Genomic DNA, 22,491 nt, shown 5'->3' on the forward strand with positions numbered 1-22,491 from the left:
ACAGTATTTTCATCAATGTGTCCAAACTCTAAATAGTTTTAGGAAAACCGTACCACTGGTGTTTCGGTGGTGTAATCCACAAAATGCCCACAAGGCAGGAGCCCACGTGCACACACGTACAACTAAAATGTCTAACAAGGCTCAGCCCGGAACATTCACCCGGCACCATGTATGCACCGTCGATGCCTGCACGGTGCAATTATGTAAAGTTCCTAATTAGTGTGATGCATATTATCAGCTCATAGCTGGACAGATCAGTGCTGCTGTGGGACTTAACCTGCCGCTGACGCCAAACATGAATCTACCACTCTGCTTCTGGAGGTGCTTAGCGTTTGTTATTAAAGTCGGGCGCGTCCATTCTTTTTATTGCTGACGACAGCAGTAAACAGACACGCAGAGAACCCCTCAGGGTGAGAGGCGAGTGGAAAATAACACTCATCTCCAAATGTACAAGGCAGTACGGGAGGAAAGAACTTGAACATTTTTCTTTAAATGTTCATATTGATTTTTTTTTTCCACCTTGCTCGCGGTGGAAGAATGCCTTATGGTGAGTGGTGACACTATCCATCAAGACGAAAGGCCCAAGTTCAAATCCTTAACCTTGAGGATTTTTGCTCTGCAGAAATGCCCCCGAACAAGATAATCGGCAGCCGCTAAGGGGGCTATTCTGCAGCTGACCCCGCGACCTTGCTGCCTGATGCAACAAGAGAAAGTAGAAGAGGGAATTTCTCCCCCGTGCATCAATATTAACACAGACGTAGACGGCCTTTGTGCTGTGAGTAAATCAAAGAACAAAGCAAACATGTGGTTTGTTGGTAATATAAAGAATGGCAGATTTGTTTCTGTAGAGATTTAGCAAAGTTTGATAACTAAACAAACACATGAATGAATTAAGAGAAAGCAACAACAACAGAATGTACAGTACATTCCCCTTCCAAAGGCCTCATCTACGCATTATCTATTGGATGTATTTCATACTGCCAGCGCTGCAAATAGGGCTCTTTATCTTGCAGAAAGACCGCCCTCGCTAAATGTTTCCTGAAGGTGTTATGGATGAAAATATATTGCTGTTCCAAAGACAGCTCCGATGCGGTCTCATCACGAGGAAGAATAACTAACCCCGACCCTATAACCACAGCAGTAAACATTAGCAAGTAAACGGCCGCTGGCTTCAAATCTGTAACCCGAAAGATCCCCTCTTATCTATTAGACGTTTTTCTCTTTAAACTCTCTAAAGAGGCTCTAAAGAGTGTGTGGATCCACCCTATCTTTTTCTTATTATAGTCAAAGACAGAGAAAGAGGATTAAGAGAGTGAGCTATGCATTTGAAGCGAGTCATACATTTAAGATATGCTGTGGATCAAAAGAAACACAGACGAAAACCTTGCATTGGAGTTAAATGCACTTTGCTTTACATACGTATGCGCTGTGACCGGGGGGGATGGGGGGGGGGGGGGGTTATCGGCAGAGCAAAGGCTCTTTGTTTCCTCGGAGTCTGTCATGTTTCATTCATTGTTATTAGTTCAGTCAGACCAGCAGCTTTGGGGTCATCTGAATCAGAACCAGAAGCCATTCATTGCCACATAGGTTACACATAGAGCAGTGTTTCCCCTACCATTATAACAGACTTGGTGCATTGGTGCAAGATAAAAAATAAAATAGGATATATTGAAATAAGATAAAAATAAACAAGCAATAGCAATATGGCAGCGGCTTGTCAGTAACGATTCAGCAGTAAAGAGGAGAAGCACGATTCTCGAGCTTATGAAGCACAACCTCAATTCAAGCTCAACTGCAAACGTCATACAGGTCCCCATCTCGTCACAGAACCAGCGAACTGAATTTATTCAAATGAGAACGCTCACCTCATTCAACTCCTCCAGACCCCCCTGGTTTGTCAGCAGGTGGTGCAGCCCATGGAGGGTTCCAGACTATCCCAGAAAGCGGCGTGTTGACTCAGGGACTCGGCACTCTCTGGTGGAGGAACAAACAACAAGAGTTGACACTAAATTAAGGAACGGAGGGTCGTTTTCACACAGTAGGACACACTGGTAAGGACTGTGCTGGAAGCATCTGCAGGTTTGCAACATAAGGTTTATTATTTCACAAAGGAACATTCACATCTTGCTTTAAATTGCAGCATTGCAGCTGTAAACACAGAAAGGGGCAAAGCATTTTTCTTTTACATCCCAACAGCCTTGGATCTTCTGTATCTTGTACATTGGTGCTTATCCTTCAGTAGAGCAAACGAATGAACTAATGAAAAGAAAAATCACTCTTTCAAATTAATTTAAATGGGTCGCAATTTGGGTCTACAACAAAGTCTTTAAGACCAGTGAAAACCCATTGTGTGTATATTCTTTACAGGCTCTTAGTCATCCTTACACATTATTCCTGTTTACTGCTCCTGCTTAAGCCCTTTAAAACCTCGCCACTGTGCTTCTTTTCATTCTTGGGATTTAATTTGTTACTCTCTGCATAATGTTTCACTGCAATACGGGTCGTCATTATAAACACAACCTGCATAAAAACTCAAAATGCATCTTTAAATCAAATGTGCAATAAGCACATTTGTGTGTGTGTGTGTGTTTGTGTGGGTGTGTGCATGTGTGTTTTTGGGATGTCAAAGATCTTTCTGAGCCACTTGTCACATGTCTAAAGACGAGGGAGGAGGTGAGTAGGAGTGTGTTAGTGTTGCGGTCTAGCTGTGGGAAAGTTTGTTATTGTGGCTAACAGGAAGACAGAAGGGGGAAATATCAGAATGTTGCTGGTTCTGTTTGTGCGTTACATTAGTAACACTTGTCCCGTCATGCATGATTACTCTGTTCTACCGGGGAGCTACAGTGGAAATGAGAGGTGAGAATGGGACTGTGAGGCCTACTGTGAATAGTGAGAGAAAGAAACAGGAAGGACTGCAGACATGTTTAAATTAATCGGCATCCAGTGTGTTGTGTGAAGCAGGGGCCTTTGTGTGCGTGGTAGATATTTGTAGTGTGTGTAGGTCAGGCAGAAACAGCGGAAAAAGATAATAGTTGTGCACTGAGACCACGGACGAGTCCATCATGGTGCAAAAAAAAAAAAAAAGGATCAAAGTTAAAATTCCATAAAAAAGGTAGGGTACATCCAGAGGTGACAGGAAGGGCGACAGATGGAGAGAATAGAAAGGCCGTGAGGTAAAGCAGACACAGAGGAAGAGAGGGGGGATAGGAAGGCAGAGAGAGAGAGAGAGAGACAGATGGTGGCGGAGAAGAAGCAGATACAAACTCACTGGGAGGACAACACTGGCACAAGCGGCGAGGAACAGCGGGGGGGCACAAAAGCTGGAAAACGTCAGGGAGAACAGGGAGGACCGTGAGATGGAGGGCCGAGTCCCACAGAGACAAGACGTCAGGTTTAAACGTATTACCTGTAATGGCCCGACTCTCAGGCCCGAGCAAATGAAATGACACACACGAGGGATTCATTCAGAGGAGAGAACTCTACTTAACGGAGATTAAGTTTGTTTGACACGTTTCCTGAAAATGTTGATTCTAACAAATGAGACTGTGAGGGGAACCCTAGCGACAGTCTAACTGATGACAACTAAACTACACAAATGACAATGACTCTCAAAAGGGCGCCTCCAGTCTAAAAAGGATGAAAGTATTTTACGTGCACATACTGGTGCTGTGTTTCCTCACAGCGGGTTCAACGTTTGTGGTTGTGTATTCCTGTGGGCCGCGCGCGGTGGGTTGGATCAAAAGGCGGCGGCGTTCGACACGTTCTCCTCGTGGGGGGGGGTTTCTCGATGCTTGACTACATGCTGCCGTGATTAAAGCCATGAATACTTTAGTCCACTCAACCATCACTTCATCTGCTAAAGTGCTTGCATTCTTATCAATCTCTCAAAGTGTCGTAAAAACAAGTAAATCCACCCACAATCACCCAATCCTTTGATTACTGTAAAGTTCTTTCAAACAGTGCAGTCTTTTTCTTCTTTTTTTTTTAAATGGCTGTTGGGGTTCGTAGATTTTCCTCCAAATGGCCTCTTAAGGCTGCACTCAAACACAGATGAAGGCCAGAGTCTTGCTGAATAAAAGCTTAAACGTGTGTTTAAAAGGTTACAGCACAACTGGGTACAAAGGACAGAAAAACTAAACGCACGTCTAAAATGTGTGTATTTATGAATATTGTTGCGTTCTTTTTCATTTAACCTTTCCAACCAGAGTCGTGGGAACACCTTAAAGCCCTCTAGCTTTCAATTTCTCTTTCAACGTGCTCGCACAAATTTCCCGTCCACACGTCCTCTGGCACGCAAGCTGATCATTTGTCATAAATTGGGCCGACAAATCACGAGAACACGCACGCACGTAGACAGAATAGTTAGAGAGCTGACGTAGTGTCTAACAGCTGTTGTTTGGTTGGCTGGGACAGAAGAATGCAGTGACTGACCATCACTGTAATGTAAGGGAAATGCCTTCCTCAACCACAAACCCATTTTCCTAGACTAGTACATCAACATATCTGGAATACCACAAGCGAGAGATCAGCCCTCTGAAGGTTCAAGGTGCTCCGAGCAGGGAGGAATGTTATCTTGGGTGCACACATGTCTGGAAAGGCCAGTGTCCTTTCCACACTCATTTGCTGTGGTAGTAAGTGAGTACGTGGCGGTTGTGAGGCTCCGTGCTGACATGAACATTATCACAAGCTCACAAGACAGGAAGCAAACCAAAACTCATTCAGCAAAGACAAAAAGTCAGCATTTCCAGGTTTAAAATATTTTCTTTTAGTACCTGCACTCGCCCAACTAGTCCCGATGTGACACCATTTATAGCCCATCTGTGCCGAGTAACCCTCCAGCGTGAAGCTGCTGAGAGTGACAGAACCAACGCTGCAACAGGAGATCCGCACCAATGTTTTTCACTTCCAAGAAATTCATTGCAGGGCGCATTAACAGAGCCCAGAATCAGTGCGTGGTTGGTTATATGAAGGTGGAGATGTGGGCGTTGGATCGGATGGTGGCTGGAGAGAGGGAGAACAATGGTGCACACCCTGTCCTCGCCTTATCATTCCATTGTGAGCACCTGTCAAACTTTTCCCCCCCAGACAAGAACCAGGCTTGAATATTCCTCGGGCTGTGCACTGCCCACCCTGACACAAAGACAACTAAAGGCCCAGAGGATGAGTCAGTGATGGATCACATTGCACTTCACCATAATTTAATTCGAACCGCCTGTCAGGACGACGGCGACAGACAGAAACCTGTAGATCTCAGAAAGTCGTCCCACTTTCAGTGGGATCGGGTTCTTTGCTCCTTATTGACAAAAAGATGAGAAGGAAAATAACCAACGGACAAAACAAGTACTTGTGATTAGTTGATAAAGTAGCTCAAGGAGGCAGCTGCTTCTGAGGTGCTCAACACACACACACACACACCGTAACTATGTCAACACCAAGCTCCGCCTCTATTCGTGACAACGTCTGCTGTTGTGTAGTAAGCGGGGTAGGGTGTCTTGTCTGAACTTTACTTTGTGGAACTATAAAACGTCACTTTTCAGAGGAGTGCACACACACACGTACACACAGATACGCGTGTGTTTACATAAAGCCATGCACGCACACACACACTAACATGGAGGAAGGACATGCATTCATTTGTCCCAAATAAAAACAATGGGTAGAGACAAATCCCAAATTGCATGGGTGTGTTTGTGTGTGTAAGCTTCTGCGTTAAGGGGGCATGCTGAGAGAATAGGAAGCATGCTTTCAATGCCAACCCTATCCTTGGCAGTTAAACAAGGACACACACACACACACACACACACACACACACACACACACACACACACACACACAGGAGCGTTTTTAATTGGCTATGATTTGCCCGTTAGTGTTCTTGCTACTCTCTTCACCTCACTGTGCTGGCCCCCTGCCCTACAGCCTGGCAGGGACACAGCTGGACCTGGACAAAGTGTGTGCGGTATTGTGCGTGTGTGTGTGTGTGCGCGCGTGTGTGTCACCCTGAAGCAATTAGTGAGTGTGTCCATGCATGTGTGTAGGTAAAGGACGGTGTCACTTCAGATACACTTCACGTTTGCTCGTGAGCATGCAAATTAAGGTGGTTCAGATTAATGGCCAGACATCTTTTTATTCTCAAGTATCACTTAAATCAAGTTGTTGAAAGTTGTCAAAGTTTTGCATGTTAGTAAACATCCGCGATGTTGTGCTCTTGTGTAGCCGAGTCCAAAACATTACCTGCATCTGTCAGGACAGTACGTTACGTTACCTAATGTCAAAATACTCTTGAGGTACTTGATAGTCACACGTAAACACCAGCACAGCGCACACAATATTCATGGGGTGTGTGTGTGTGTGTGTGTGCACGTGAAGTGTGCGAGATTTATCATTGCCTCATTACATCAGTACATGGCATCTAACAGCAATATTTTGCAAGGCAATGACAATCAACACTCATTTCTCAACACACTGACACACACTACACTCTTATCTCATCCTCTTTGTTTTTGACCTTGGGATGCTCAATAGTGTCTGTGTGTGCGTGTGTGTGCACCTTTGTGTATGTGATGACATCATTACTGGAGCGGAGCACTCTATAGCTGATTGATAGAGAGAGGTCTTGTTATGGTCGACGGCAGTGAGCACATTGCCCAGCAACCAGACAATTGGACTTGGCCGCACTCTGTGTGTGTGTGTGTGTGTGTGTGTGTCTGTGATCTCAGCCCTGCAGCTCACAGGACGTACAGGTCAGCCTCATATCTCATATACACACAACCCAACACACACAGATACGCGCCTCATGCACACACACAATCAAGAAGACGAGCAGATTGCTTTTCAGGCACACATACACGAACACACACACACACACACACACACACACACACACACACACACACACGTACATACACACATAGGGGCCAGACAGTCCAGTTCTCATCTAAACTACATTGTAGGATTAAGTGCTTCTAATGCTGACACAAAGTTGACTAGTCTTATATACATTTGATATTCAAGCTGTGATTATCAACAGATCGTCATATAAAATAATAAAGTTAAGAGTTTTGCTCGGTCCCTTTTTCAAAATGTGCTTCCTTCTTTAAGATGCACGTTGTTAAAACCTTAGGGATCTTACTGCTCAACAGATATGCAAGTAGGTTAAAAAAAACATTGATGCTTGTATGTAGCACATAAAAATAATGCATGTATCTACATGCCGATACATTGAAAGCCGGTGATAATGTAATGCCATTCTCACACACCGGCGTGTTTCAAATGACCACTCAGCGAGAGGCAAGACACAAGAGACACAACACCGACTTCAAGTGCCTCAAACAATAGGGGCTCTGATGTCATGCGTCCTCCTAAGACGAGTCGCTCTCGTTCTCTTTGCCCTTCAATAAGCGTCTCAGCTGAAACGTAAGGCCTAGTGGTTGTTTGCAGAGTTTATCAGATTTTATCAATGAGTATTATTTAATAACGTGGATGTTAGGCCAGCTCGCCTTCTGTCTGCAGCGTAGGTGAGAATAATGAAGAGTAGTCAAACCCAGACTCAAACACACTGCACCACTGCAGAACGGAAACACAGTATCTTTGAACCAAAGATAGATTTAAAAAAGGAGAGAGGGAAGGCAAGAAAAGAAAACTTGCAGTGGCAGATGACTGCGGGATGAAAACAGAGAGAATGAATAAAATAAAGAGACGTAAAAAGAAGAAACAAAGGAACAGAGTCGATGTGTCTCTCTCTCTGACGATCTGAAGATCTTCAAAGGCTAATGGAGCACTCCTGAGATACCAGCTACCAACACCGGGAGGACACACACACACACACACACACTAGTACACCCTGCTGGGAGACAAGCTCAGTGGTGCCGTCCTCTGAACCAAAGTAATGATTCACCAGAAGCTCCCACAGACAGATGAAGGGAGAGAGGGAGGCAGAGTATGACAGAGGAAGAAAAACAGATTGCACAAAAGGGAAATGTGGAAGAAATTAGACAAACTGAAAAGTTGCTGCCCCCATACTAGTCTGATTTGTGTGCAAAAACCCATGCGTGATACAGTGCATTGCGTAAAATAGACTCCCGAAACACAAACCATAATGTGATCCAACAAAAACAGATGGATAAAGATTATACAATACATATAGTCCTATTAACGATTAAAACCACAGGCTTATGCCAATGTTATCTATTCTTCCAATAAAATATAAAAGAAATTAAGTTAATACACTAAAGAAACCGGCCCTCTTCAGACCACTGACAAAGAGCTTTTTCCCTGCACTTGGCCTTGGAAAAAAAGTACAACCCGACCTAAACGTGGGCGCATTTCCTCTCCCTGCTTAGAAGACGAGTCGGCGTGAAAATGTGCACTTCACATGGCTTTATCGCTATCAATCTGCACGGATGATGAAGTCGGACTCATTATTTGCTGCGGCTGTTACTGCCGCTGCTCGGTTTGGGGGAATAATATTCTTACACGCCTCGTTAACTCCCTCTCTCTTCACTTCTTTCGCACCCCCCCCCCCTTCATATTTCTTATTTGTTTCCCTTTTCCCAACAAACGGCCTCTCGTCTCCCTCGCTTCCTTTTTTCCAATGTCACCTTTCCTCATTTGACCTCCCCCCCCCCTCTACTTCCCTTTAATACCATCACTGGTGGATTCCACGGTACTGTGGCCCTCGGAGTCAGTTTACTCATGTGTGGCCCATTGTGCGCTCCATGCACTTGTCAGATGAGCACTCGGAGGATGTTTTACAGGCAGCTCTGCTCCACGCTCAATTGGTTATCTGACGGAGCGTCAGCACGCACTGTGCTTTTGATGGAAAACAAGCACATGGACACGGAAAGGATGTTTAAATGTTCTGGTAGCGGCACAGCTTTTTTTTAATGCAACCGTGTACCTTTTGTGTATAGAAAATAAAAGTAGAACCGACAAAACATGAAATAAGAATGTATATGATTTTCTATGCTTGAGAAATAGCCATGTTTGTAGAGTAGACCAGAATGGACACTAAATTGAGGATTAAACTAAACCTATTAGCACTTTTTAATGTTTTGTATTATCACGCTGCAGTATAAGCTCTGCAGACTCTTTTAAAGGCAACAATTTAGTCACTTAGAAGACCTGAGTGTTGATAAGAGTAGCTCAGAGAAGTACTAAAATTCAAGCGATACCAATACACCACTGTAGTTCTATTTAGTTGCTACAAACCAATAGAACTTAAACCTACTCACTGCCCCTTTAACTTAACCGAAACCCCACTTGAAATCTACCAACGATTGGTGTCATATTCCTTTAAGCAGTCACACACACACACAGCCATGTCTATTTATAGCCCCTCTGTGTACGAGAGCCCTACTACATTTGCATGGGAACTGTTCTCACACACACAAGTACGTGCGTTTGCATACAGACACTCCCACTGGCTGATAGTGAGCATGCATTTCCTGCTGTGGTTTGACATCCCGCTGACAGTAAATGCTCGGTGCTACTCGACATTACAGAGAAGTCCAACCACAAACTTTTTGACGTCTGCCAAAATGAACAATGTGTTTATATCTGGCAGAAACCACACAGAGCGTCTTCAAGTCTGAAAGTGGAACCTGACCAACATTGACCTCAGAATATGCAAGATGGCTGCACCGCTCGTTAACAGTATAAATGCTGTAGTAATATGTTGTTGGACGACATTTTCCTCATATTTCTATTGCCTTAAAACCGCCATACATTAATTAATGTCCAACTCTCAGCTGTGGACTTGTTGCTACAGTGTTTGTATGCACAAAATATCCGTGTTGGTCTCAACAACGGCTTACATGGCTGGAGCAAAACCCCATCAAGCACACCCTGCTCTACGGGACCATCATTCACTCAATGAACATCTTCCCTTTACACATTCTACCAATACTTGATGCTAGCGTATGTGTATTTTCATCACGGAAACTCTAAAACGTACGTTAAATGGTACCTTGCACACAAGCATGCACGGGAGCGTCCACACGCATCTGTTGAATCTGTATGTGAAGCTACCAAAAGGCCTTTTGAGGTGTCACACTGGGAAAGGCAACAAAAAAAGAAAACAATGTTGTCTCAGTTCAATTTAGCTGTCTCAAATTCAAGGACCTGCTCTTATGATTGTTGGCTCACTCTCACACTGTGACATTATTATTGTGTTTTCAAAAACTCTGCTTTTCTTACTGTGATAAATCAAACCCATAATTTGGTGTGTGTGTACATGTGCACGTCGCAACAATTTGAAGCCACATTTACTTTCAGTGAAGATCCCTTTTGATCTGCGCAGTAATGTTGAAGGTCTGATGGGTGCTGTGAAAGAAGGGATATTGGTTTCCGGGTGTGTGAGTTTTGGTTTGTGCGGTTGACAGAGAGGCAGAGCGAGAGGATGACATCATTACTATGACTGTTTGATGGAAGGTTTTCTAAGGCTTGCTGCAGACCTGAGCTCTTAGAGTGTGTGTGTGTGTGTGTGTGTGTGTGTGTGTGTGAGACATTCTGTTCTCTCCATCAGGGTACTGGTGATATTTGAGTTCATAAACATAAAGACACCCACACAGTCGCTCTCACTGAATGAAAGCCAACATGACATTAAGGCCTGTTAAATGATGTACTTTTATTTCCTTCTTTCCATTACCTTTCTGTCGTCCTCTTCCTGCAGTTATCCCTGTTCACTTCCATCCTCTTTCACTCTCTCGCCTACGTAATTCTTTCCCTCGGTCCATTCCTTCCACCTCTTTTCCTCCATCTACTCTAAATTCCAAACCGTATTTTAAAAAGGGATTCAAAGATGGTATTAACTGCTTTAATCAGCACATTGTAGGATTGGTAAATGCAATAACTGATGACTTTTACCAATATTTAAGGCTGATAGCTGATGACTTTTACCAATATTTAAGGCTAATTTAGGGAGAAAAATGATGCAGTGAGGACAACACTTTATCCCTTTCCTTTTCCATATGCCTCTCAACATAAATACCTCCCTATGTCTCCCTCCCTCCCCCCTCCTCTTCTCTCCCCAAGCACTCTTTCTAAGCAGTGCTCATCCTTCTTCCCAATGTTTTACCCCCTCCCGTCCTCCATCTGTCTCTCCCCACTCTCTGTGTCCTTCACCTTCACACCACAACACCACAACCTCCAACTTTCACTGTGTCTGGATCAGTATGAAGGTGGGTGAGGTAATCCCGTAATCATAAAGCCTCCCCACGCACACAGACACACTCAACAGTGTGATCATAAAGCTGACACTGCTGTCATTCAGTCTCAAAGTGCTGGGGAGAGACACACCCAGAGATAAAGCAAAAGGGTCAATCTGAGAGCTAACCATCAGTGTGTGTGTGTGAGAGAGAGAGAGTTGAAGGCTAGAACCCAGTGGGGAGCCACAACACAAATGTATTGCAGTAAAAGCAATGAAGAGAAAACTGTTCTATAAGCTCCAGTCACAAGTGTGTGTGTGTGTGTGTGTGTGTTTAGGGGATTCCGCACTGCTCACTGTCTTATTACTTTGTAGCATGGTCCTTTGGGCTCACTCGGACTACTATACACTCACAAGCTGGGCGCACACACACACACACACGGTTGCAGGGGGCCTACTCAATGACAAAGAGGTTTCATAATATATGACATCGAACAAAGAAGGAGAAAGACAGAGGAAAGGCGTAAGGAAAGAGGGAGAGGCAGGAACATGTTAACTAGCGACTCTCCCTGCTTTCCTCGGGCACTTTGCACTCGACTCTCCATCATTTGATCAACAATGTCCCCACATTTAGCCAGGGCGTTTTCCAGACCACGGCCTATTAGGGACACAGTGGTGGTCCTCTGCAGACCGTCTCCTGCCCAACGCTACGTGTTGAGATGGAAGTAGCCTAGCAGCTAGCTTAGCATAGCGGTGCTTTGAGTGGTCCTTTTGACACTCACTCACCTTCTGTTCGACACGTGGAGGAATTCTTCTGCATAGCTCCGGCACTCCGGAAGTAAACAAAGTTGCGTTAAAATATTTTATAACACTATCCTCGGCTACATTAATCGCATAGATTTACGCGTCGATTTTGACCGTCCTAATAATTACTATGAATGACTATAATGCACATTGCACTTCATTATAAACAAACTGAAACCTGAACACATCTGTGTATCTGCTGAATGTCCACTTGTTGTCTGGAAGGGATACTTCAGTTCCAACTAAGGGATACATAGAGAGAGAAGAACTCTAAATTAACAGTGACCAAACATGTAGAGGCAAAGATTGGTGTTGTATCAACTAGAGGTGGGGATGGCTAAGAAAAGGAAACAAGTACAAAAGCATAGAGAAAGTAAACATGCTGAAGCCGAGATAAAATAGAGTCTGGTGTTCACAGTGGAGTCAAAGTGAGACGGAAAAACAGACAAAAGCGAGAGCAAGCATGTACAGGAAACCATTTAATAAGCAATTTCTCCAAAAACTTTTGTGTCTTGACCTTCAGAGTCACTGTCTAAGGAGGGACACTATTTAAAAGTCTCTCATTTGCAATAGGGGTGGAATGTTTGCTAGTTGGTCAGTAATAGGGAACAAATATTGTTTTGTTGCCGAATTAGTTCACATAAAAGGGCATTCACCTGTGACTGCACAGCTGCGTGTCAAACAGCCACATTGACTTTCCGTCTCGCTGGCGGAACCAGGCTGTTCCACCGGCTGACTGGAAGCGTGTTGACTGCTAAACAGCAATGACTTAGGCTCACCACCCCCCCGCTCCTGGTGACCCGCAGCCAGGTCGTCTCATCTAGTGCCGTCTGTAAGAAGTTCCCTTAGTAAGAGACATTATATTATGTCCATTCTTGTGTGTGTTAACCACCTGAATGACTGTGTGCGTGTTTGTGAGATGTCCATGCGCAGGGGGGGGGGGTGCTGTTGCTCTCTGCTGTTACACAATACACATTGTATAACAACTGGCAGTGTGTGGGCGGTTCCCGCCATCTGGAGAGATGCAACCCCCACCGCGCCTGGCACTACGCACTGACGGTGTGTGTGTGTGTGTGTGTGTCTGTGTGTGCACTTTTGTGTTTGTTTGTGTCTACAAATAGACACAGCGTCATCTACAGTAGCTAGGTTCCTGGGTCCATGTACATGACGGATTAAAGCAAGGGAAACGAGGGTAATCCATTACTGTGGCTACGCTGCAGGTTTTGCTCTTTGCATGGAGGCCGATACGTCTTGTTGCCCCTGATAAATACCACAAATGCATTAATGTGAACACAGGGCTTCTTGACCTTACCTATGTGGCAGGGTCTTCTCAGGGTTTGACAGGTGATAACCAACATAGAGCCAAAATGTGCCTCACAATGAAGTCAACCACACAGACGTCTTGGAGGTCCATAAACAAAACTGTCACACTGAGAGAAGGACATACTGTACAGGGCACACAACACAAACACACACATACACATACAGACTCACATACAGACACTAAATAAGGCGAGAATCCACTCTGTCAACTCCAAGTCGGAGCTCAACAGCGAACTGTTGCTATGGAGAAGAAAAGTGTGGCTTTTCAGTCTATTTAAAGTGTAACCCGTGTTAGTTATTCTTTTCACTGCATATATCAGATGCAAACTTAACGGGATATCAAGCACTGGCACTGTACCTGAACTGTGAGAGGATTTCAATTAACAGACCTCGTTATTCACCCTACCTGCAGCTACTGATCTGTAACTAATCAGCCTACCAAAACACACAAAGACAACCGTCTGCAAAATGTCCTTAATTAGACCAAACAATGTACTAAATCAGGACCGCAATAAGGCAACAATCATCTTCAATAGGAATGAACAATTCTCCATAATGTCTTCATGTTATAAACAGCAGCATAGTAACGACTTCTATGTGAATGCAGGTTAGGGATCATTGTTGCCCATCTTTACTGACTCCTTTACATATCAGACACACTCACCGGCCACTTTATTAGGTACACCTGTCCAACTGCTCGTTAACACTTAATTTCTAAGCAGCCAATCACATGTCGGCAACTCAGTGCATTTAGGCATGTAGACATTGTCAAGACAATCTCCTGCAGTTCAAACCGAGCATCAGTATGGGGAAGAAAGGTGATTTGAGTGACTTTGAACGTGGCATGATTGTTAGTGCCAGAAGGGCTGGTCTGAGTATTTCAGAAACTGCTAATCTACTGGGATTTTCACGCACAACCATCTCTAGGGTTTACAGAGAATGGTCCGAAAAAGAAAAAACATCCAGTGAGCGGCAGTTCTGTGGGCGGAAAGGCCTTGTTGATGCCAGAGGTCAGAGGAGAATGGCCAGACTGGTTCGAGCTGATAGAAGGGCAACAGTGACTCAAATAACCACCCGTTACAACCACGGTGGGCATAAGAGCATCTCTGAACGCACAGTACCTCGAACTTTGAGGCAGATGGGCTACAGCAGCAGAAGACCACACCGGGTGCCACTCCTTTCAGCTAAGAACAGGAAACTGAGGCTACAATTTGCACAAGCTCATCGAAATTGGACAATAGAAGATTGGAAAAACGTTGCCTGGTCTGATGAGTCTCGATTTCTGCTGCGACATTCGGATGGTAGGGTCAGAATTTGGCGTCTACAACATGAAAGCATGGATCCATCCTGCCTTGTATCAACGGTTCAGGCTGGTGGTGGTGGTGTCATGGTGTGGGGAATATTTTCTTGGCACTCTTTGGGCCCCTTGGTACCAATTGAGCATCGTTGCAACGCCACAGCCTACCTGAGTATTGTTGCTGACCATGTCCATCCCTTTATGACCACAATGTACCCAACTTCTGATGGCTACTTTCAGCAGGATAATGCGCCATGTCATAAAGCTGGAATCCTCTCAGACTGGTTTCTTGAACATGACAATGAGTTCGCTGTACTCAAATGGCCTCCACAATCACCAGATCTCAATCCAATAGAGCATCTTTGGGATGTGGTGGAACGGGAGATTCGCATCATGGATGTGCAGCCGACAAATCTGCGGCAACTGTGTGATGCCATCATGTCAATATGGACCAAACTCCCTGAGGAATGCTTCCAGCACCTTGTTGAATCTATGCCACGAAGAATTGAGGCAGTTCTGAAGGCAAAAGGGGGTCCAACCCGTTACTAGCATGGGGTACCTAATAAAGTGGCCGGTGAGTGTATATCTGTTGAGCACTCTATTACACATAGGTTTGTATTTTGTTGTCTTGCTTATATCAAAGCTTTTAGTGATCAGAAGTAAAACGATGTGCCCAGTGCTTCCTCAGAGATCAGAGTTCCACTGAGCAGGACTACACACTGTACTGTGGTTTTACTTATATTTGCATAAGGCACACAGAGGAGCCAAAGTGCATCCACACGCGTGTGCATGCTCCTGCTTTTTTAGTTCTCAAGTTTATAAAAGCCACGCAGTAAGCAGACTTGCCTCTGATCCAAGCAGTTGACATCATACCTAAAAAACCCTCTGGGTTTAAATAATGATGAGCACACCTGCTGTCAGGGGCAAGATATGTGAATTTAAAAAATGCAACTGCTAAATGCCTCTTTAATGCCCTCACCTCAGATGAGAGATGCACACTCATTCAAGTTGATGTCCGAATGCATCAAATGGTTTGCCAGGAATTCAATGGGTTTTGGCTGTCTTTGTATGAAGGACTTACAGTATAATGTAAATGAAATTTCCTAAAAAATAAGGACTACTTCACAGAGGTAGCTGTACACAAGGTCAATTAATGACCCAGAAAACTAAACTTTGGCTAACACCCGGGCCCTAGTGGAGCACACAGGAAGGCCACCAGTGTTGTTATGTTATGTTTCATCCTCACTACTTCCCCTTTCTCCCTAGCCCCAAACAGGAAATAGTTCCTACACAAGTCCCCGGGGGCCGGTGCATCGAGGCATGTGCTGCAAATGTGTTTGTGTGTGTGTGTGTGTGTGTGTGTGTGTGTGTGTGTGTGTGTGTGTGTATGTGTGTGTGTAGAGGAGTGCCCTTCGATCTGCCTCTCATTTAGGACCTCTCTTCAAAAACACACACACAGGTCTGAAGAGGTTATGGGAACGAGTCTTTGGCTGCAATTCCAAGAGGAAGAGAGCGAAGCACTGAGAGGAGCAAACTAGAGAAAGCAAGACATAGAAAGTAAACATCCATGCGTGTAGAAAGCGCCCCATAGTTTATTTTGTTCAAAGCCACATTCTAATATGTAAAACTATTACATTTGACTATAGAGCTGCAACTAACGATTATTTTAATAATCGATTCATCTGTCGATTATTTGTTCGATTAATCGATGAATCGGATAAAAAAATAAAAAATGTAAAAACATTAATTTCCAACCCTTTATTGAAAAATAGAACTGACTGTGCACTTTCTAAATATCTTTTGCACTAACAGATTGCTCCTTGAACATCCCTAAGTAAGCAAATAAAATGGACTAACACAAAAAACATACACACATCGCATGATGTATACTTTACAGCCGCCAAATTAAATATATTAGGAAAAAAATCATGAATCATCCCCGTGGTGCTCCCGTGCCAGGCCATGTCGCTTTTGCATATCTTACAATTAGACATGTCAACCCTCCCGAATTTCAAAGCCCCTCCCGAAAATATCCCGGACCGACCTTTCTCCTGATTTCCACCCGGACATCAATATTGCTGCACCACCCGTCACTGGGCGCGCTGTTTCAGACCGAACAATAATAAAGGTTACACCTTGAAGTCGAGCGCGGCGATTAGAACGTAAAACTACTGGCGCTGCAAAGAAAACCGCAGCACCCCCCCCCCCCCCCCCGTTGCCCGCTACGACATTTCAGTGTGAAATATTTAGATCGCATTGGCTTCTCTTCCTCCGCATGTTTCAGAACAGTAGTACGGGTCTCTCCGAGCGCTCAATTTTTTTTTTCTCAGCTCTGCGCGGCGCGCGCAACTTTCTTTTAAAACTCAAACATAATAGTCGCGCGACACAACGAATCGATAATGAAATTTGTTGCCAACGCTTTTAATAATCGATTCTAATCGATTTCATCGATTCGTTGATGCAGCCCTATTTGACTACAGAATATATATATATATATATATATATATATATATATATATATATATATATATATATATATATATATAATAATCCCCACATTTACTGAGTGTGGTCACCTCCCTCTTTTTTAATTTCAATAAGAAACATCAGAAAAGAGACACAGCTGCCAATATAGTTGACCGAGCCACAATGTACAGCACCCCGATATTATTTTGAAATGACGGTACATCTATACATCCAGAGAGCACGTTTACGGTGCTTGTGCACCATCTCACGATCAGCCATCTACCCGGGACACTTATCCGAAGGTCCGTGTGACCGGCAGGCTTAGACAGTAGAGGGCAGAGGCGCTGTGAGAGAGAAGTCCTGGGTGATGAACCACAGGAGCGAGGCAAGAATACGTGTAACAGTCTTTCCCCACTGGTTTCTACATGTGTCTGGCTGCTGGTCATTAGTTCGGAGGGGCAAACTGTGTATTCTGGTTCGGTCTGTTTGGGGATGGCAGACTGCATGTGCAGCATGTGCGCTTCACCGTCATCATTTAATCATTCGCTCAGTTCTAAAAATGACTTCCCGCTCTCTCTTCCTCGCTCTGCCTGTACTTTGATTCGAGATTAAATGCTTTATTACCAGACTGCTTAGCTCTTTAGGAGTTTGCCCGTTTGCACATGACAGAACAGCAAATAGTCCCAGCAGTCAAGAAGAAATCACATAAAGTGGACAGAGTGCCATTTAGAACAACAACATGTCGCCGTGAGACACAGCTATTTTAGACATAAACACATTGCTGGAAATCTAAATACCTGAAATTCCATTATGAACGTGAAACTATATCTACTAAAAAGATCATGCATATCATCAGAAGATAAAATCAAAGTTACCAACACGTTTAATAGGATTTGTTTTATGGACACTGCTATTTACTCATTGGCAATTTGCCACTGAACTGTATCTAAACATAAGAGTTTATTTACATCTCCGTGTTATTTAGTATTTTCTCTTGGAGCGCAGGGTGGACCCTCATTAAAAAATGAGTTGGGACAAAGCAATAGTAAATAATGACTGTTTTAATGCACAGGAGAGTTTGGACACAGTAATAGCAGGCTGTAATATGGGCCAAATCTTTCCCCAAGGACAACACTGGATTAACCAACATCACTCAAATCACACACACACACACACACACACACACACACACACACACACACACACACACACACACACACACACACACACACACACACACACACACACACACACACACACACACACACATACACACACACACACACACACACACACAGTCATTGAACTACTGGTTGACAAATCAATCTGTCCGCTTATCTAATGAAAGATAATAATAAAATAATAAAAGTAGGTAGAAAGGGGATGATGAGTCTGTGAGAAAGAGAAAAATTTGATCTAAAGAGGAAGAGGGGAGAGAGAGGAGCAGAGGAAGAAGACGGGCTTTTTAATAATTCACAAACTTCCTTTAGAATAGAATCCGTGCCTAAACTGGACCCGTGTGTCCTCCACATGGCAAGTCATCCTCGCTTTTCTGTGCATGTGCCGGGGAGTCAGAGTGCGCCACCATTGACAAGAGGACATGGATGCATGTTAAAGGAGTATAGATGTAGATTCACAAGCACAGCGTGAGCAGCGAGACGCGAGGGGAAAGAGACACGGGCAGAGTTACATCTTTACAAATAATTGGTCATTTTTGTAATACAAGTTCAGCGGTGGGGGAGTGGTGAGTGGGACAGACAAACAAGAAACTGGATCAGCCACATACCTACTAGAGATCTTAAAAAAGCAGTAGCTTTCACGGAGCTGGCAACTGTGTATGTGTGTAAGTGTGTGCGTGACAACAGAAATCAATAGTCCTGAACATAGAAGCAGACAGATGGATCTCAGTGTGTGTAGGTGGGCTCCGTATGTCCCTTGATGTTTGTGTTTGTTTGGCTTCACGCTGCTCATCAGGTTTGTTCATGCATTCTCTCAGGGTGGGAAGCGCTGTCCCGCGCTAAACTCTTTCCTATATACACACACACACACACACACACACACACACACACACACACTGTACACACGACGTGCAGCTCATCAGGCTGCAGGTCAAACGGAGCGGATGCAGAGACGAGGGAGCGGACGGCTCGCAGGGGGGAGGAGAGTGTGAGCATGTGCGTGCAGCCATGGCACGTTTGTGTTGGTAATGATTTCCACGTGCATGCTGTCATTCACGGTGACCTGCAGCAGAGCGCGTCTCTGGTATATAATCATTGCCGTCAAATGCATTCTCTCTCACACACACACGTGCATTCTTCACAGCTCAGAGGTTATCCTGGAGTCGTGGCGAGAGAAACATGCGTGGTATTTCAACACCGTCGAGACAGGAGCGTTTCTCCCTCCCACAGCTCGTAAATCACTAACTAGCACAGTTAATGGTTCATGCACTCATTGTTTTTTATTCTAATTTTTTAATTGTTCTAAATTAATGTGCAATGGAGACCTATTTCTGACCTCTATTACTATTAGGTGACCTCTCATGTTCCCTTTCTAATGTCATCACTAGCATTTATGAAAGGCCTTCTTCATTCGTATTTCAGTTTAATATGACATTGTATTGTAGAAAGTGTGCAAAATAAGTGAATGACCAACACAGGTCACAGCAAATTAAACAATAATTAAATTGTAATTCTAAACAGATTTCTAATGGAAAGAGTCATTTTGACTAAAGGGTACCACTCCACTGCAGAGTGAAAGTGGTTGATTTATACAACATATTTAATGATGCCGCAGGTCGCCTTGTTTTATAATCTTTACTGACTGTTGCCATGGCTGATTTCATAGAAATCCTCCAAGAGCGCGTTATAGCATTCAGGAAGCAACAGGGCGCTGCAGTAGCCCCAACTTAAACCCGTTGCCCCCTAGTGAAGAAATACTTGATTGGCTCTATGAGCTATTAGATCAAACCTCTCCACACATAAAAGGATTGAGAACCGGAGCAGGAGAGGAGAGTGTGCATAGGGATACTGTTAAGTGGCCATCCATCAGCAGTGCCGCGCAGAATGCACCGGCAATTTTGTGATGGAGGAAAGCTTGACATTTGCAGCGCTGTGCAGTACAAGAATTATGCCGTTATAGAATCCAAAATCAAAACTAGACGTACATATATGGGGTCATTCAACCCCTGACCAATCCCGCTGCTACAAGAAAACACGAGTACCACGGGTACACCATGGATGTCATGCGTTACACTGTATCTACACCTTCACCACTGCCCAGACAAATGCAGCATTTGTAGTAAGCTTTTTTTGAACTGGGTTTTTCATGGTTGTGTGGGGAGCTAACTTGCAACGGTTTCATTTCACCCAATTACAAACAGCACTCAGTGTGCTCAGCCGTGACAACCACCTAAGAAAAAAGGAAATTGACAGAAATAACAGGGATTGGCTGCTAATGTCGCGACGCTGCTAACTATCAAAGACCGGGGAGGAGAGGAGATCTGAGAGGAAGGTGTGTCAAAGTCACCACGAGGAATTAGTGAGAGCCACACAGAGAAAAAGCAGAAATGAAGATGAAAGGGGAAGAAATAACAGTTGACAAAGAGGTAAAAGTGAAGATTAGAGGGGCAACCATGCACCGAGCCGCAGTAACACACAGAGCGATATGAAGAGCAAACAGAGTGGGTGGTCAGAAGAACGGTACTTTATCATCTCGGCTGGTTGTAAAAGCAATAAGCTATCTATAGGTCTCAGCATAAGGAGTTCCCAGGCCCCAAACAGGTAATCGCCATTCATCTCACTAAAAGAGCAAATTTTGCTGAGCTGAGCTCATCCGCTCCTGCAGGAAAAGGGTTTGTCATCACAAACTCCTGACGATTTTCAGAACATCTCGGGCCACCATCCTTTACACGTTGGAGAAAACGTACCACCTCTCTGCTGCATTTTCTATTTCCACATTTCAGATGTGAAAATAGAGAAATGTCGCTCTACAAATGTGACCCTGTTGGTACAAAGAATGTAGTTTTAGTTCAAAGTCAAACCACGTTCTAGTCTATTTATTAACCATTTCTGCTTGTGGATCATTTGTGTCACGATGACTGGTATTCAGGTGTCCCGGGCATGGCAGACTCGAAAACTATCATGATCAAACAGGTAGTTGAAAGGCGACAGGAAATGAGTAGTTCCGTGATTGTACGGATGCCATTTGTGACAAGATTCTACACAGGGAACCTCAAGCAAGAGCAGGAACCTGTAAATGATGCCATTTGCATGACTTCTCCGTGCTGTCTGCAGCTAATTATCACCTTCTGATGTGAGCCCTTCCGCCGGTCTCCCCCTTTCCTCCCCCCCGCCCACCCCCTTCCTCTCGCTTGCATGTGCTCTGTCTCACTTTGAGCACTTATATACTGGAGGTGTGATTGCATCCAAGTGCTGAGAGCGAGGGCCTCCCCATCGCCGCGCTAATGCACGGGACAGAATGTACGGAGTAGTGATGGTAAAGGGGAGCAAGAGGGGTTGGAGTGTGGGAGGTGAGGGGGCATCCATTACTATAATCATTTTGCCTCACTTTGAAAGGTGGCTCAGAGCGGCTGCTGTTAAAGGAAGAGAGATGTGCAGAAAAAAAGCCTCTCAAGCCTCTCTCTAAATCTAAAGCGCGACTACTTTTTTTCCCCCCGCCTTTATTGTTTTCTCACGGGGCCAAAGACATTTTACGCGTTGTAACCTTTTAACATGCGAACCATCGATCCAAAGTGCAAACTTCACGACCGGCTTGCAAACAACTGGTAAATTCCAGTCCATTGTGAATACAATGACAACAAAACCTAATGCCACGCGAAAGCAATACGTTGATGCATGACAACAATGAGGGCTATTCTTCAAAGCGGGGGCGGAGTACGGAATACCCTGGAGGAATAGCATTTAATGCAATAAGATCGCTGTGGCCAATCAGTGGCCACTAGCCGAGCCAGAGATGATGTCAGTCATCATTACTCACTGCTTAATGCTATAGAGCGGGAGGGAATCAAGAGCAAACAAAGAGAGGAGCAACAAAAGTGGGTCGGTGTTAGGGAGGACACTGGATTAATCACACTGAAACAAGCAGGCTTATGTAAATAATGGCACCAATACAAAGCGGAATTACACTTGCGCACACACACACACACACACACACAGAAACACGTGGGCATTTCTTATGTTCCTAAAACGCACGCTTTAACTGGTGCTCAAGCATACATTTGAAAAAGCTTGGATCCATTGAGTCCCTCTCACAAAGGACACGGTGCACGCCACAAAAATGCAAACAGGCAAGCACCCTCAACTTCAGACACACCCATCCTGTTCCAGCGTTAGTAATGACCTACAGAAACTTGTTTTTCCATGCCGCAGGTCGAATACCGGTCGATACCCCTCAGCTCTACATGACATTTCCCTTACATCTGCAATCGGCTTGTTGT

At 44.4% G+C, this 22,491-nt stretch overlaps 1 protein-coding gene across 1 annotated transcript in view; it reads right to left on the reverse strand.

Annotated features, from left to right (window-relative positions):
- The window catches only part of atxn1a (ataxin 1a), a 68,376-nt gene that overhangs the window by 22,608 nt on the left and 23,277 nt on the right, over positions 1 to 22,491 (reverse strand). The window contains exon 3 of the mRNA XM_037473927.2: positions 1,866 to 1,974. The gene's annotated coding sequence lies outside the window, so the exon portion shown is untranslated. The remainder of the gene's footprint in view (positions 1 to 1,865; positions 1,975 to 22,491) is intronic.

This window comes from Pungitius pungitius, chromosome 17 (genome assembly GCF_949316345.1).
Source record: "Pungitius pungitius chromosome 17, fPunPun2.1, whole genome shotgun sequence".
NCBI lineage: Eukaryota > Metazoa > Chordata > Actinopteri > Perciformes > Gasterosteidae > Pungitius > Pungitius pungitius.